Source organism: Mus musculus, chromosome 6, assembly GCF_000001635.26.
Source record: "Mus musculus strain C57BL/6J chromosome 6, GRCm38.p6 C57BL/6J".
NCBI classification, from domain to species: Eukaryota; Metazoa; Chordata; class Mammalia; order Rodentia; family Muridae; genus Mus; species Mus musculus.
The window spans coordinates 55,700,566-55,715,944 of NC_000072.6; the positions used below are offsets into that span (position 1 = coordinate 55,700,566).

Sequence of the window (15,379 nt, forward strand, 5' to 3'; positions counted from 1 at the left end):
CTTTACCCCTTCCCTCTCCCATTTAAATTCCATTTTACAACACACAAAGCAAGATAGCCTTTGTTAAAAAGTTTAATGTTCTTAATTAGTTGAATCGGTTAGGCTAATTAGAATACCAATTAGAACTGGCAGGGCTATCGTTAATTTGAAAGTGCTGTGGTCTAGTGTTAATCGCTATTAAACCTTATAGTTTGTGAAAGATAGAGAGGGGATGAATTCACACAACACTACTTGAAACGAGAAAGGTCTGTGGTCAGAAGGATTAGCTGTCAGTGAGTGTTCCAGGAAAGCAGAAACCACAGAGGCCAGGCAGGTCTTCAAGTCTCCAGCCATACAAGGCACCCCAGCCTCCCTTTTCAAATGATGCTAAAAGGCTGGAGACTGTTTTACTGAAATAGCCAAAGTGTGTAATTCACCTAATGGACTAATGATATGGAATGATACTTAAAAAAAAATAAAATCAGTGTTTTAAGTTACCAGGCCACAGAAAAGTTTGTGCTGTTAGCAAAGCTATGTGTCCCATTGGGTTTCCAACTTCCTAAATATATAGAACACCCTGCTCAATTAAACCTCTTCTATTTCTGGTCATTGTTTGACTGAAGTAGAAGAGCCAAGCCCTCAAACAAAAGAAGCCCCATGCTGGCATTGTGGCAAGGGGGGAGTCTCCATGATCTCACATCTCACTTGGCAGTGGATGACTAGAAGAGTAAGCAAATCCTAATTTGTGTTTTCAGACAAATATAAAAATCAGTCTTCTTTTTTCAACAAGCAAATATGGAATGGACAATTATAGCTATTCTTGTGGTACATTTTCAGAAATATGACTTTATTTTCCTCTATTCCAGTGATGAAGACAGAAGGTACTGACGCCCATTATCGTGGCTGGTTTCCTCTCAATATATCTACGCTACAGTTCCAGATAAAGCATGCAGTTTATAGGAAACAAATATAAAAATATATTTTGTCATGTGTATTATGGCACAGTTAAGAAACAGGGAATCTTTTTAGATGTTGAATTGCTCTACAAAGCGTATAAAAATGTTCAATTCAATTGCTACCTCAAATATTCCTGGAGGTAAGTGGAAAATAAATTTAAAACAAACAGACAGACCAACAGATATATAATGCCTGAGTGACTACCTATGCAAAAATTGTAGGATGAAAAAGAGGTTTATTACATGGCATTTTCTCTAAATACCTTTTAGAAAAAAATGGAGACTATATAGTATCTACAGCAGCTACTGATGTTGGCTGTAATTATGGTTCTAGGTAGCCTTATCCAACAAGGGCTCACTCTGACCAAGTGCCACCTGTAATACAGGAATGGCTAGTGTCAGTCTTCATCGCAGAAGAATATTTGGTCTATGGGGGAGTTGTAAGAAACATGTAAACAACAACAACAACAAAGACCCTACTATTTAATGCTCAATCAAGAGATACAGATATTTCCTCTGAGGGGCTTCAAAGGCAGTGCTAAACTTTTATGCTTGTCCCTATGTGTTTCCAGTCTTCACAGTTGCTCCCAATCCCGTTTATCAGCTTCGATTCTTTTCGAATGACTAAAGGGTAAGTCATGGTTATTTGTCTAGGTCTTACTTTTAGCCCGTGGATGTAGATTAGTATTTGATTTTTATAAAATCACAAAGGATTAATATTTTAGTAGCTCTTTCAAACCTGTTAAACATAAAGACCAATTTTAAAGCAAAGTAAAAACAAACAAACAAACAAAAAAACCAAACAAACCCAAGACAAATAAGTTGCAGATTCCAAGGAGGATTTTCTACTAGGGGCATCACACGCATGGGTCATTTCAACTTTCATTCTGTTCAATGGCATTCGTAGTGTCATTTCTTAGAATTTTGTGAGAACTGTTCTTCCTTTTCTTGTAGGCAGATCTCTAGATAAAGTTACATTTATGTAAATCTTTTCATTTACTCTTCTATTCAATGATTTAAAATGGCTAATTAATTTTCTACTATCTACTAGATAATATACTAGATTTGGGAATACAAAGACATAAAAGGAGAAGATAGCTATGTTCAAAAGAACAGTCTAAGTAATGAGGTGAATGCCTAGAGAAATTATACCCCTACCTTCTTTAATAGATAAGTCATGGGACAAGGGATTTGTTGCTGTCTAGTCTGAGTTGAGAGAGATAAAGTCACAGCCAGGTTTGAAGGACAGGTAGGCATGTGAATTGGACAGTTCTGCATTACTAAGTTGAAATACACGAGGCAGTCACTTTATAAAGGAAAGATATTGACTTAGTCTAAACAGCATGGTGTTGTGTCTAGGGAGATTCCTCCCGCCCCTTGACTGCGAGCTTTCAAGGCAGATGACACTGATGTGATATTTGTGAGAAGCACAGTCACTTCACAAAGCTGAGAGCCAGAGAGCAGTGCCGGCGTTGAGCTCACTCATAAGAGCTGGCTTTTCCAAGTGCACAAGGGACCCACAACAGCCACCCTTATCCTTCCCAGGGCAGCTCCCTCCGTATCTTAAAGGGTGCCCATTGTGTTCGCTTAAGAGTCTGATCACCTCTCAGGCTTCCAAGACACAACCGTTTGAGACATACTTAAATTATAGCTCACCGACCTGGAATTGATACTTTCTGGACTGTGCAATAAGGGTCCCTGGCTTGGGGTGGAAGCAGAGGTTGGTGAGTGTCATTTGTTATTATCTGAACTAGAAACACACAGTAGAAGAGTTCATGTGTGTCTATCTAAAATCACTCCAGATTCTAAGGGCAGGAATTGGCCCACAACAAGGCTTTGTGAATGATATTGACAGTATTTATAGATTATCAAGCATCAGGGTTTTTTTTTTTTTTTCACTTGCAGATTATCTATAGCATTGAGTCACTATGATACAGCTCAAAAATTTCCTTTTATTATGTATAAAAGAAATGTGACTATGAAGGAATGCATATGTTTAATTTCAGTTTGGGAAAAAATGTAAAACGAACACATGAAGTTATTATCAATACAAATTTAAATTTAAACATGCCAATTATTGACAAAATGGGAATTTGTAGAAGACTAATCTCTCCTCTACATAAATGCTCATTCTAAATAGATTTTCCCATTGTTTTCCAGCCTCTCCGAACATTTTGGACCAATACATTCTTTTTCTATGGGTTTTTAATGGCTGTTTTTTGATGTCTATGCGTCTGGCTGTCAATGTGTTATATTTATGGATTGTTCACCCTTTGTCATTCTCAGACATGGATTTAGTCAGTATCCTGAAGGTGAGAGATTTGAGTCAGTCATCAGCTGGAGGAACAAAGAAGCAGCCATCAGAAGAAGCCCGGAAGGGAAGGTAGTCTACTCTCCAAGTCCCCTGAGGGTCCGCATCAACACTGAGAACTGTTTTGACAGAACTACTGAATTGAGTGCAAAAGTCAAATTCCAGGGACATCAAAATTGGACAGACTTTCTGTTCACTCACAAACAACAAGAGACCCATCCGCTTTGAGGGACTAGGAAGAGCCATTCTCAGGGGTCCAGTGGCTTCCAGGGTTGGCAGGAATAGCTTGCTGTAGGCAAAAGGGCAAGGAACATTGAGTAGCAGAAATGGAAGCAAATAATTTATTTATTTTTTTAAATTGCAAACTCTGATGTCTGGCCCCAGATATTTGAGCATATTCTCCATTCTTCTAACAAAAGAAACACACATGCTTATTCCACCCTTTTCCGCCTCATCTGGCAGCCGCTTTCTGGTCCAGCAGACACTAACATCTAATGAGTCAAACTTCTCATTTTCAGACTAATCAGTCGGCTGCACTAATTGCAAATGCAAATATGCAAATTTATATTAATTAATTACTCTGCTAATTAGTTCTGCGGTCTTTTTTGGGTAATAAATCATTGTGCAGTGGAAGGGAAACAAGTCCTGTCCCATTTCACTCCACATAAAAATTTAATGTACTCATGGAAGAAAATATATATAAAAAAAATAAACCAAGAGCCGATCGCTCTACCTCCACTGATGAGCCCCCTATAGAAAGGTGCTGTTGTGAGAGGGCTTTTACATCTTCGGCAAATGCCATCACTAAGGTGCCTGATAGCAGTTTAATTATCACATTATGAGCTTCAGAAAAAGCCAGTTTGCTGTGCTGCAGGCTGTGACATGGAGTTCGGCAGTTCACCCACTCTGCAGCAAAACACTTATAAATAAAATGGGAATGGAGAGAGGGAATCACATCTCTTTGCTGAAGCAGTATAGATTGAGAATAAATGTTTTTGTCATTTCGTTGTTATTGTGGTAAGCCCAAGTCATCTTCTTGCCTCTGTACCAGTGGATAGAAAAGTCATGTCATCAGCCTTGGGGAGGCACTGAAGGGCTATTATGGAGGGAGGGCTCAGAGAGGTTGGAGGTGAGGAAGAGTTGTGGAAGCAGGAGACAACTTCCACAGTGGCTAGAAGTGACACACCCACATGCTTATTAATGTCAGGCATTTTGATTGGAGGTTTATTTGTGTTTCCAGCTCCTCTTGTGGGACATAGACATACAAGAAATAATCACTCCCACTAGACTATGAGGCAAGAGTCTATGTCTGATTTATCTCTGTCTTTCACTTTCTCCCCCAAATGGATAACCAGTAAGTGCTTGCTTGCTGAACAAATGAATGAATGAATTAGTGAATAACTGGCACGCATGTATTACAATCCTACCTTCACTATGGAATAGGTGCCAGGATTAGTGCAGAGAGAATAGTGACCCATACTTAAATCTTCGTGTGTTTCTCCTTCCCTCCTTTTCCTTCTCAACAAAAAATTCCATTTTAATTCCCCGTGCTTCTTCTTTTCTAGTGTGCCTAAGAGTTGACGTTTGAGGATTAAAATAAAATAACTGGATGGCTCATGCCTGCAACCCTAGTACTTGAAAGGCAGAAGGAGAAAAATTATGAGTCTGAGGCCAGCCTGGGCTAACATAGCAATACCTTACTTCTACCCACCTCCTCAAATCAAGGAAAAAACTGTTGTGATTACAGTTGAGTACTTTGCTTTCAAGCCCTGGCTTGTCCACTTCCTGGTTCTATTACACTGGGAGTTTCTTTGCCTGAAAACCCAGGAACAATGAGTATGCTGAGAGAGGGTGATCCTAGGACAGGATGCTGATGGTCTTTGCTTTTGTTTTTGTCTCATCTCCCTTGTCAATCAACTAGAAAAAGGTAACACTAACAAGGGAGATTATTCCTCTGAAAATGGCCAAATGATTAATCCTATGAAATATCCTAGACATAAGAAGAAAGGTATTTTGGTCATGAGCCTAGCCTTTAATGGCTGAGCCATCTCTCCAGCCCAAAATACCCATGGAAGGAGTTACAGAGACAAAGTTTGGAGCAGAGACTGAAGGAATGACCATCCAAAGACTACCCCACCTGGGGATCCATCCTATATACAACCACCAAACCCAGACACTGTTGTGGATGCCAACAAGAGCTTGCTGAAAGGAGACTGAAAATGCTGTCTCCTGAGAGGCTCTGCCAGTGCCTGACAAATACAGAAGTGGATGCTCACAGCCATCCATTGGACTGAACACAGTCCCCAATGAGGGAGCTAGAGAAAGGACCCAAGGAGCTGAAGGGGTTTGCAGCCCCATAGGAGGAACAACAATATGAATTAACCAGTATCTCCAGAGCTCCCAGGGACTAAACTAAATGGTGGGACTCATGGCTCCAGCTGCATATGTAGCAGAGGATGACCTAGTAGGTTATCAGTGTGAAGGCTCTATACCCCAGTATAGGGGAATGCCAGGACCAGGAAGCAGGAGTGGGTGGGAAACCAGGAAAGGGGATAAAGTTTGAAATGTAAACAAAGAAAATATCTAATAAAAATGTAAAAAAAAAGTTCAGAAACAACAACAAAAAAGAAGAAGGAAGAGGAGGAGGAGGAGGAGGAGGAGGAGGAGGAGGAGAAGAAGAAGAAGAAGAAGAAGAAGAAGAGGAGGAGGAGGAGGAGGAGGAGGAGGAGGAGGAGGAGGAGGAGGAAGAGGAAGAGGAAGAACAAGGATATTGAGTTTACAGGACAAGCAAAGTAAGATACAAGCCCCTATAAGCCATTCACTTTATATTAATTTTTATCATGAAGAAAATAAAATCCCCGTGCTCATCAAGTTTGTGCATTTTAATATACCAATTATACATTAATAAAACTTGAAAGAGAAATATTACCCTTAATCCTATGATTCAAAGATGTGAAGATTGTGTTAATCGGTTCTCAGTCACTGTGGGAAGATACCCAGAGTCAGCTTATAGAAAGAGGACGTTTATTTTGGCTTGTGCTTTCAGACACATCATTCTATGGCTGCTCAGCCTGGTTGCTTTGGCCATGTTGTGGCACAGTTCCTAATGGTAAAAGCATGTGGCAGGCATGTGGTAACCAAGAGAGGCAAGAAGAGGTCAAGGGTAAAATTAATATTTACTGGTATTTTTTCAGAGTTTTGTACAATGTCTGCATTTTTTTTTATTACATTCACCCCCAACTTTTCTGAGATTCACCTGCTTCCCTTTCTGAGCCACTAAATTTTGTGTCCTCTTATTTTTTTCACTAATGAAGGGCAGTTTGTGCTTGGAAGTGTGGCCTTTCACTGGAGCACGATTACCTTAACCAGGAGCAAGACTCTTAAAGAAATCGATTCTCCCTCTCCCGAAAGCTCTCAGTTACAAACAGGTCCTTGTCTAGGGGTGGGACTTCATACCCACTTCTCTCCATGCTGGGATTCAGTCTGGCTTGACCTTGCCTGGGACTTGTACTCTGCTATCATGATCGTTCTGTGTTCATATGTACAGCTGCCATGGTGTGTTCAGAGGAGGCAATTTCCTTGCTTCATCCACTGCCTCTGGATCTTACAATAGTTCTGCCTCTTCTGCAAGATCACTGGGCCTTAGGAAGGAGAGTGTGACACAGATGCTCCATTTAGGGCCGAGCATTTTATGATCTCTTATCCTGTTCCCAGGTCTTATGTGGGACTCCATGTTAATCTATTGCAACCCTCAGATAAGGATTAAGAGAGACATTGACTTACATGAATAACAAAATGTCATTAGGATTTGGTTTAATCTATGTTCATTTAGTGGAATAATAGAAATAGGTTCTTCTGTAACTCTTTGACTTGTCTTGCAAGAAGTTCTTGGCTCCACAATGGTGCCAGGTCTGGGTTTTATTTTGTGGCAGGAGACTTACCTCCAATCAGAAAGTGGTTGGTTACTTCCATGATGTTCATGTCACCATTTCCAGGCCAACTCTTACTGTAACTGACAGAGGTCATAGCTGGGTAATCCTGATGATTACTGATCTCCCCCAGTAGCATGTAAAGCTCCTTCCAGCGCTGTGAACACCATCTATTAAAGGTGAAAATTTCAGGTCAGTACCAGCTTTATTTCTCCCTGGTATGTGATTCAGGGGTGTGGTATCTATAGCAATAGGTTCTTATCATCAATGTGTGTAGAATAATCAAAAGCATTGGGACTGCTGGTACTGAACTTTTTAGTTGTTAGCCTCTAATGTTTAGTGAGGGTTATAATTCCATTTTTACTATTCATGTATGTATGTATGTATGTATGTATGTATGTATGTATGTATTATATATTGCATATGAGGGAGCTTCTACAATTATAGGTAGGTTTCTGTTTGTTTTTGTTTTTCCAGATAGGGTTTCTCTGTATAGCCCTGGCTGTCCAGGAACTCACTCTGTAGACCAGGCTGGCTTCGAACTCAGAGAACTCAGAAATCTGCCTGCCTCTGCCTCCCAAGTGCTGGGATTAAAGGCGTGCGCCACCACCGCCCGACTTATAGGTAGGTTTCTATGTGACTGTTTTGAAAGATCTTTAGAATTCTTCATCCCTCCCTATATTCCCACCACTACCCTGCCCTCTCACTCCCTACCCCAATCTAATCCTTACTGTTCTTTAGCCCCTTTAAAAACCCTTATACCACTGTTTTCTATATCCTTTCCCTTGAAAGACTCATGCCTATAGCCTCTTAGTAACGTCTCAGTTTCTATCGATATTCCAAATGAAGGGTATAAACCCAAAGATTCAAAGCTAACATTTGCAGATGAGAGAACACATGCAATGTCTATCATTCAGGATCTGGGTTACCTCACAGAGAAGGACAGTTTCCAGCTTCATTTGCTACTCTGAAAATTTTATTTTTTAATAGCTGAATAATACATTGTTTATTATACCCTATTTTCATTATCTATCACCTCATTGATATCTAGATTATTTCTATTTTGTGATGATTGTGAACAGAGGAGCAATGAGCATACATGATTATATCTGTAGAGTAGGATATAGTATACTTTGGTTGTATGTCCAAAAGCGGTGCGGCTGGATTATGGGGAAAAATGTATGTTGTTTTTTTTCTGAGGAATGTGCACACTGATTTTCATAGTGATTGTGCCAGTTTGCAATGTTCCCCTTTCCCTATATCCACACCATGTGTAACCACAAGTTCTTGGCTCCACAATAGTGCCAGGTACGGGTTTATTTTGTAGCAGAGGACCTACATCCAATCAGATGGATTGGTTGGTTACTCCCATGTTGTTCATTATTGTAATTTGTTGTTTTCGTGTTAGCCATTCTGATTTGGGTAAGATGAAATCCCAAAGTAATTTTGATTTGCATTTATTTCCCTGGTGGGTAAGAATGTTGAACATTTATAAAAAATTATTATTATTATTTCATTCTGTCTATTTTGATCATATTCTTTTCTCTCAACTCCTCCCAAATTTTCCCCACCTCCCTTCCATCCAATTTATATTCTTTATGTTTCTGTCTTTCAAAAAAATGCAAAACACAATATCAAAAATATGAAAATACCAGCAGATAAAGTTAAAACAATAAAAACCAGTATGACAAAATGTACCAAAATGAAACAAAATTGAAAGTTCTCATATACAAACATGCAGAAAGGCATGGGGTGTATTTTATATTGGTCAACTACTCCGGAGTCTGCCCTGGAGTGTGGTTACTATATCCAGTGACATTACACGGTAGAAACCTGATTTTTCCTTTCCCAGAAGGTATCCACTGCAAATAGTTTTCTTTGTTAGGGTAGGGCTTTGTGTCCACTGCAGTGTCTCAGTGCTGATTTTTTTGTTTCATTAGAATCTGTGCAGGTCTTGTGTGGGCTGTCACAGTCTCTTCGTGTTCGTATCTGTATCCAGTTATGTTGTGCCTAGAAGGTATTGTTTCTGTTTCCTCTGCTGTATAGATTCCCGAGTCTTAAGAGAAGGGTTTGATGAAGACATCCTATCTAGGGCTGAGTACTTGAAAATCTCTCATTCTCTTCACATTGTGCAGTTGTGGGTCTCATCTTAACTCATGTCTACTGCAAGAAGAGAGTTTTCTGATGAGGGTTGAGCAATTCTCTGATTTTTTTTTCCATCAGGAGTCATTTTATTGCTATATTTCTTCACCAGAATAATAGAAGTAGGTTTTCCTCTAGGTGTATTTATTCTCAGGATCTTGTGCCACTTTAACACTATCTGTTATGGGTTCTATACCATGGAATAGGCTTTGCATCCACCCCCAAAGTATTGGGTTACTCTCATCACACTTGTGCTCCCATTGAAGGAGTGTGTACTGCAGGAAGCTCATGTTGTAGGTTGCAGGGTTTGTAGCTGGTGACAGTGCTGATCACTTTTCTCCTCTAGTATCATACAGAGCACTTTCCAACAATATGGATGCTGGTCAGTAGGAACAGAGCTTCTACCTGGGCACCCGCTAGACTTCTCCATGTTCCATGATATAAATACACTGAATCTTCAGCAATAGAGCTTTGTCATCAGATTATGGGAAGTAAAACAATGGCTTTGGAAATAGCTGTGATGTTTGAGGAAAAATTTGGGAACTCTTTGGCTAATGGCTCAATAACACGTAAGCAGTTTTAAACATTGGAGGTTTTAGGATGTCCAGTTGGGGTATTGTCTCTTCCATTATATGGTGACTCCATTTAAGTTCCTTTCATATGTGTATATATGTTGGGAAGCCTCTGCAAGACTAGATTTACATATGGTTTTGAAGAGACCTGTAGTGTTAGTTGTTTCCAAATATTTCTCAGCTATTTGTATTTATTCTTTTGAGAACTCAGTTTGGTTCCATACCCTATTTTAAATTGGATTCTTTGTTTTCTTTCTGTTTAGTTTTTGTTGTTGTTTTAGTTCTTTGTGTATTCTTGATCATAACCCTTTTCAGATATATACCTGCTAAAGATTATTATTTTTTCCATTTACCAGGCTACCTTTTCTCTTGAATTATGATTTGCCTCGCTGCTCCTCATAGGGTTACCTCACTGTTCCTCATAGGGTTACCTCACTGTTCCTCATAGGGTTACCTCACTGTTCCTCATAGGGTTACCTCACTGTTCCTCATAGAGTTACCTCACTGTTCCTCATAGGGTTACCTCACTGTTCCTCATAGGGTTACCTCACTGTTCCTCATAGGGTTACCTCACTGTTCCTCATAGGGTTACCTCACTGTTCCTCATAGGGTTACCTCGCTGTTCCTCATAGGGTTACCTCGCTGTTCCTCATAGGGTTACCTCGCTGTTCCTCATAGGGTTACCTCACTGTTCCTCATAGGGTTGCCTCACTGTTTCTCATAGGGTTACCTCACTGTTCCTCATAGGGTTACCTCACTGTTTCTCATAGGGTTACCTCACTGTTCCTCATAGGGTTACTTCGCTGTTCCTTATAGGGTTATCTCCCTTTCTTTATAGGGTTTCATATACTGTGTTTTCATTTTCATTCCACTTTAAACCTTCTAATATTTTCTCCTTGGTTTATTTCTTGGCTCAATCATAGTTCAATAGTGCGGTGTTTAGTTTTCATGAGTTTCTGTACTTTTTTTCAATTTTTTATTAGATATTTTCTAAATTTACATTTCAAATGCTACCCTGAAAGTCCCCTATACCCTCCCTCCGTCCTGCTCCCCTACCCACCTGCTTCCACTTCTTAGCCCTGGTGTTCTCCTATACTGGGGTATATAAAGTTTGCAATACCAAGGGGCCTTTCTTCCCAATGATGGCTGACTAGGTCATCTTCTGCTACATATGCAGCTAGAGACACGAGCTCTGAGGGGTATTGGTTAGTTCACATTGTTGATCCACCCATAGGGTTGCAGACTCCTTCAGCTCCTTGGGTACTTTCTCTAGCTCCTCCACTGGGGGCCCTGTGTTCCATCCAATAGCTGACTGTGAGCATCCACTTCTGTATTTGCCAGGCACTGCATAGCCTCACCAGAGACAGCTATATCAGGATCCTTTCAGCAAAATCTTGCTGGCATATGCTATAGTATCTGCGTTGGGTGGCTGATTATGGGATGGGTCCCTGGATGGGGCAGTCTCTGGATGGTCCATCCTTTCGTCTCAGCTCCAAACTTTGTCTCTGTAACTCCTTCCATGGGTACTTTGTTCACTATTCTAAGGAGGAATGAAGTATCCACGTGTTGGTCTTCCTTCTTGATTTTCTTGTGTTTTGCAAATTGTATCTTGGGTATCTGTACTTTTGATTGAGTTAATATCATGCAGTATCCCATTGTAAACACATAAGCTTTGAGAAAAGACCATGGCCAGTGACCAAGTCTTAAAGGTTCTCAAACTTCCCACTAGCACCACAGGATGGTTATCAACCCTTTAACATGAACTACTGGAACATGCTTTCACACCACAGCAATTATAAACATCTGTGCTATTCCTTCTCAGACATTTACCCAGAACTCTATCTGGGTCTGTGAGCATGTGTACAACACCCATTCTCCAACACACACACACACACACACACACACACACACACACACACACACACAGAGAGAGAGAGAGAGGGGGGGGAAGGGAAGGAGGGAGGGAGAGAGAGAGAGAGAGAGAGAGAGAGAGAGAGAGAGAGAGAGTGAGAGAGAGCGCTCTGCAGTCATGTTCTGGCTCTCCAGGAGCTGGTACCTTCATACTAGAGCTGTGCCAGCTGTTTAAGGCTCATCCTCATGAGGGTTGATATCTTAAATATTGTTCTTCATCTGTTTAACAAAAGTTAAGTCAGAGAATGTGATTCTGTGCATGCCTGTATTATTGAGTGGTGCCATGTTTTTAAAGCTTACACTGGCATTATGATTTTATAGCATTTGCTTGTATTGATATTCTACAATTTACCAAACTCTATCTGTAATGCAGAAGAAAGCATTTAACAGGGTCTTATAGTTTGAAAAGGTGAATCAGTGACCTTCATAGTGGGGAACATGACAGCAGGCAGAGAGGTGCTGGAGCGGTATGACAGATGACATACAAACAGGAATCAGAAAGAGAAGTAACTGGGAATGGAGTGATCTTTTGAGACCTCAAAGCTAACCCTTAGTGGAATATATCAGCTCTGATTGGGCCTTCAACAGTCACCTATTTTCTGAATTTTGACCAGTAATAGAGGTAGTCTTTGTTTATTGCAAAAAAAGAAGCTTCTGCAGCAAGGGGTGAGATCTACACTTCTGTGGGGGATATAAGGATAAGTGTTTAGAATACAGCTAGAGATTACATTAGATTGTGTTCCCTAGACAGGATAGGAAAAACGCACCAACCCAGTGTGTCAACAGTATGATCGCCTGAACAAGACCAGAACAATGACAACACCAGTTGACATGCCAATGTGGAAGAAATTCCACATGTTCCAACCCTAGATGAATGAACAAGTGCTCAATAGCTTTTGAGAGGGGGAAAGTCAGTCTCCTACAGGACTGAGCTCCAATCTGAGTGATCAGCTCTGGACACATGTATGAACACACATGTATGAACAATCCCAAATGGGCTAAGTAGGTTGTATATACAAGGCATGTGTACACACACACACACACACACACACACACACGTGTATATATATATATATATATATATATATATATATATATATATATACACATACATAATGTATGTAATATATATAATATATATATGTAAGCATAATAAAAAAGAGGAGGTCATGGAATGGGGAGGAGAGGGACATGGAGGAAGCTGGAGAGACAAATGTAAATAGAGTGCTTATGTCTAAAGTTGTCAAAAAAAATTACATGAAGAATGCTCTTCATGTTGCTATGTTTTAAGCAAAAACACAAGGTGGGTGTGGGTGTGGTGACACATGCTTGCCCAGCACATGGGAGACAGATGCAGGAATTTGAGGCCAACTTGGTTTATATAGTGGGTTCTTGGACAGCTAGGAGCACATAGGGAATCCCTGTCTCCCAAAAACAAATGACAAGCAACCCCTCCCTGACAGACACACAAACACACACAAAAACCCTCAACCAAGCAGAAACCCACATTTTTTTTTACCTGAAAACATTCTCTTCTTGAATTGTGACATTCTCTTCACAAAGATTTCCTTAATTAGGAAATCATGGAATTTACAGTGTAACCCCAAGTGTACAAGCTATAACTTTCCTGGCCACATTTTGGGAATTTGACACTTCTTTCTTTTGGTCATGTGTGAAATGATTTTCTCCTTAAAAGGTAGGAGGAGGGCTTTATGCTAGAACCTCTTAGATTTACTTTTATCCATTACAAAGACTTCCTCAGCAGTTTTATAGGCTCCTGTAGCCATACATGTTATACCCAGAAAACCCTCTTCAATCAAATCTATGAATTTGGTTTTATTGTAGGCAGACAAAAGTGCTAGAGCTTGGGGCAGAAGCCCGGGGAATGAGTCCAGAGTGATGCTCTGAGGTGCAGCTATACTGGCTGCTGATGGCTTTCTTCTGGATCACGTGGCACTTTTCACCTCATTGAAGGCTGCTACTCTCATTCATGCATAGAACTCTAGATTAGAACTGGCACCCCTACACACACACACACACACACACACACACACACACACATACACACACACACTCCATTCTGGTCCCCTGTGGTATCTGTTGGAGTCCCACTGGATGGACTCTATATTGCAACTGAATAAGGGCAAGAGCCCCAGGCTAGAAGCCACACTCCTCTGGTCACTCTGAAAGTCAGAATTGCTCCAGTTATCCTAGCTCCTGTCTCTATTCCTGCAGTTTGCCTTCGGGAGAGTTTGTAGGGCTTGCCGATGACTTATCTTCTATGTCTGTCCCCCCTTTTGTGTTTTGTCTTTTTTTTTCTGGACATTTATTGTAGATCACATTCATAAGAACTGCAATATTCCTGTCTTCACTCAAACCCTTCGATTGGAACATTGGCTACTGAGGAAGGAAAAGCTCACGAGCCTAGGAGGTAAACAAAAGATCAGGTACAGAGAATAGGACATTGGAAGATGCATGAGGGACCCTACCAGTATAACAGGTAACCAAAAAACAGCTGGCAATGGAGACTGAGCAGGCCAACTACAGAAAGAGAGGTTCCAACTGTGGAGCCGGTTAACAACTGCATAGAGCTCCAGGGGTGCTGGAGACATTCCCCAGGTGGAGTGGGGCTCCTGGTGACATAGCTGATCTAGAGTTAACCCCTTGTAACTCCTCATTCATGTTCCTGTTAGTAACCCCAATAAAAAGAAGCCCATTGGTTCACCAAATCGGTCATTGATATATTCTTTACTTTGGTCTATCTTGAGCTCGCATTCGAGGGAGAGGACTTGTGTATGCTGTGTCTCCACAGGAAGACTGTGAGATACATTTGAGCAAGAGCATCTCATGCCTCGATCTGACAGATGATGTAATTAATGCCATCATAGCACCCATGACATCCTTGACCTGTGCTTGACATAACCTTAGCCTGCTTAGTCTCACGAAAATTTAAAGTAGGTACTTGATCAGAACAGTAGGACCATCCTATGGGACACGGAGAGCCATAAAAATTTGCACCTAACAGCCATGTTGGCTGACACAACTCAACAGGTCGCCTTGCTGAGTGCATGGTGAGGGCTGAACACTCTGCAGAAGACTGGCGGAGTTCATTTGCTTCTTAACACTCAGCACCAGGAAAACACAGGGAACATCCATGGATCAGAGAGCCCGGCACAGTGTTCTCACAGGCCCACAGACCTTTCAGGCAGCATAGCAGTTGGTGATTGCTCTAGCCCTGGGACTCTCCGGGGGCAGTGGTGGCAGCTTGGGATAATTGTTTGCTTTGCTCGCGTAGTTGCCTCTTGTGTAGGCACAGGCTGAGCTTTACAGTTCAGAAGTTAAGCACATTAGAATATTTATTTAAGGGCAATTCCACTGCCTACTCTTTCTGGGTAGCTGGGCTCACCATGTATGTCACTAGACCCCCCCCCCCCAAATGCACACTCGCATTATGGCATTGGCCCAGCTTGCAGGGACATTGCTTCCCCGTGGTTAGCAAATGGCTTCTTTCACAAGCTTTTAACTCCACAAGTTTGCAACCACTAATTCTTAAGGGTTTTGACAAATCTCCCCAGTTAA

The 15,379-nt window shown here is 41.0% G+C and overlaps 1 long non-coding RNA gene across 2 annotated transcripts; it reads left to right on the top strand.

Moving 5' to 3' along the window:
- Gm34676 lies at positions 1–5,320 on the top strand. Of its 2 annotated transcripts, none has more exons than XR_377712.3 (3): positions 1–1,566; positions 3,222–3,318; positions 4,812–5,320. It is a non-coding gene; the product is annotated as a predicted gene, 34676 (long non-coding RNA). The 2 variants fall into 2 exon arrangements; XR_377711.3 differs by having other exon boundaries at positions 1–1,075; positions 1,508–1,566; positions 3,222–5,320.
- The last annotated feature ends 10,059 nt before the right edge of the window (positions 5,321–15,379 follow it).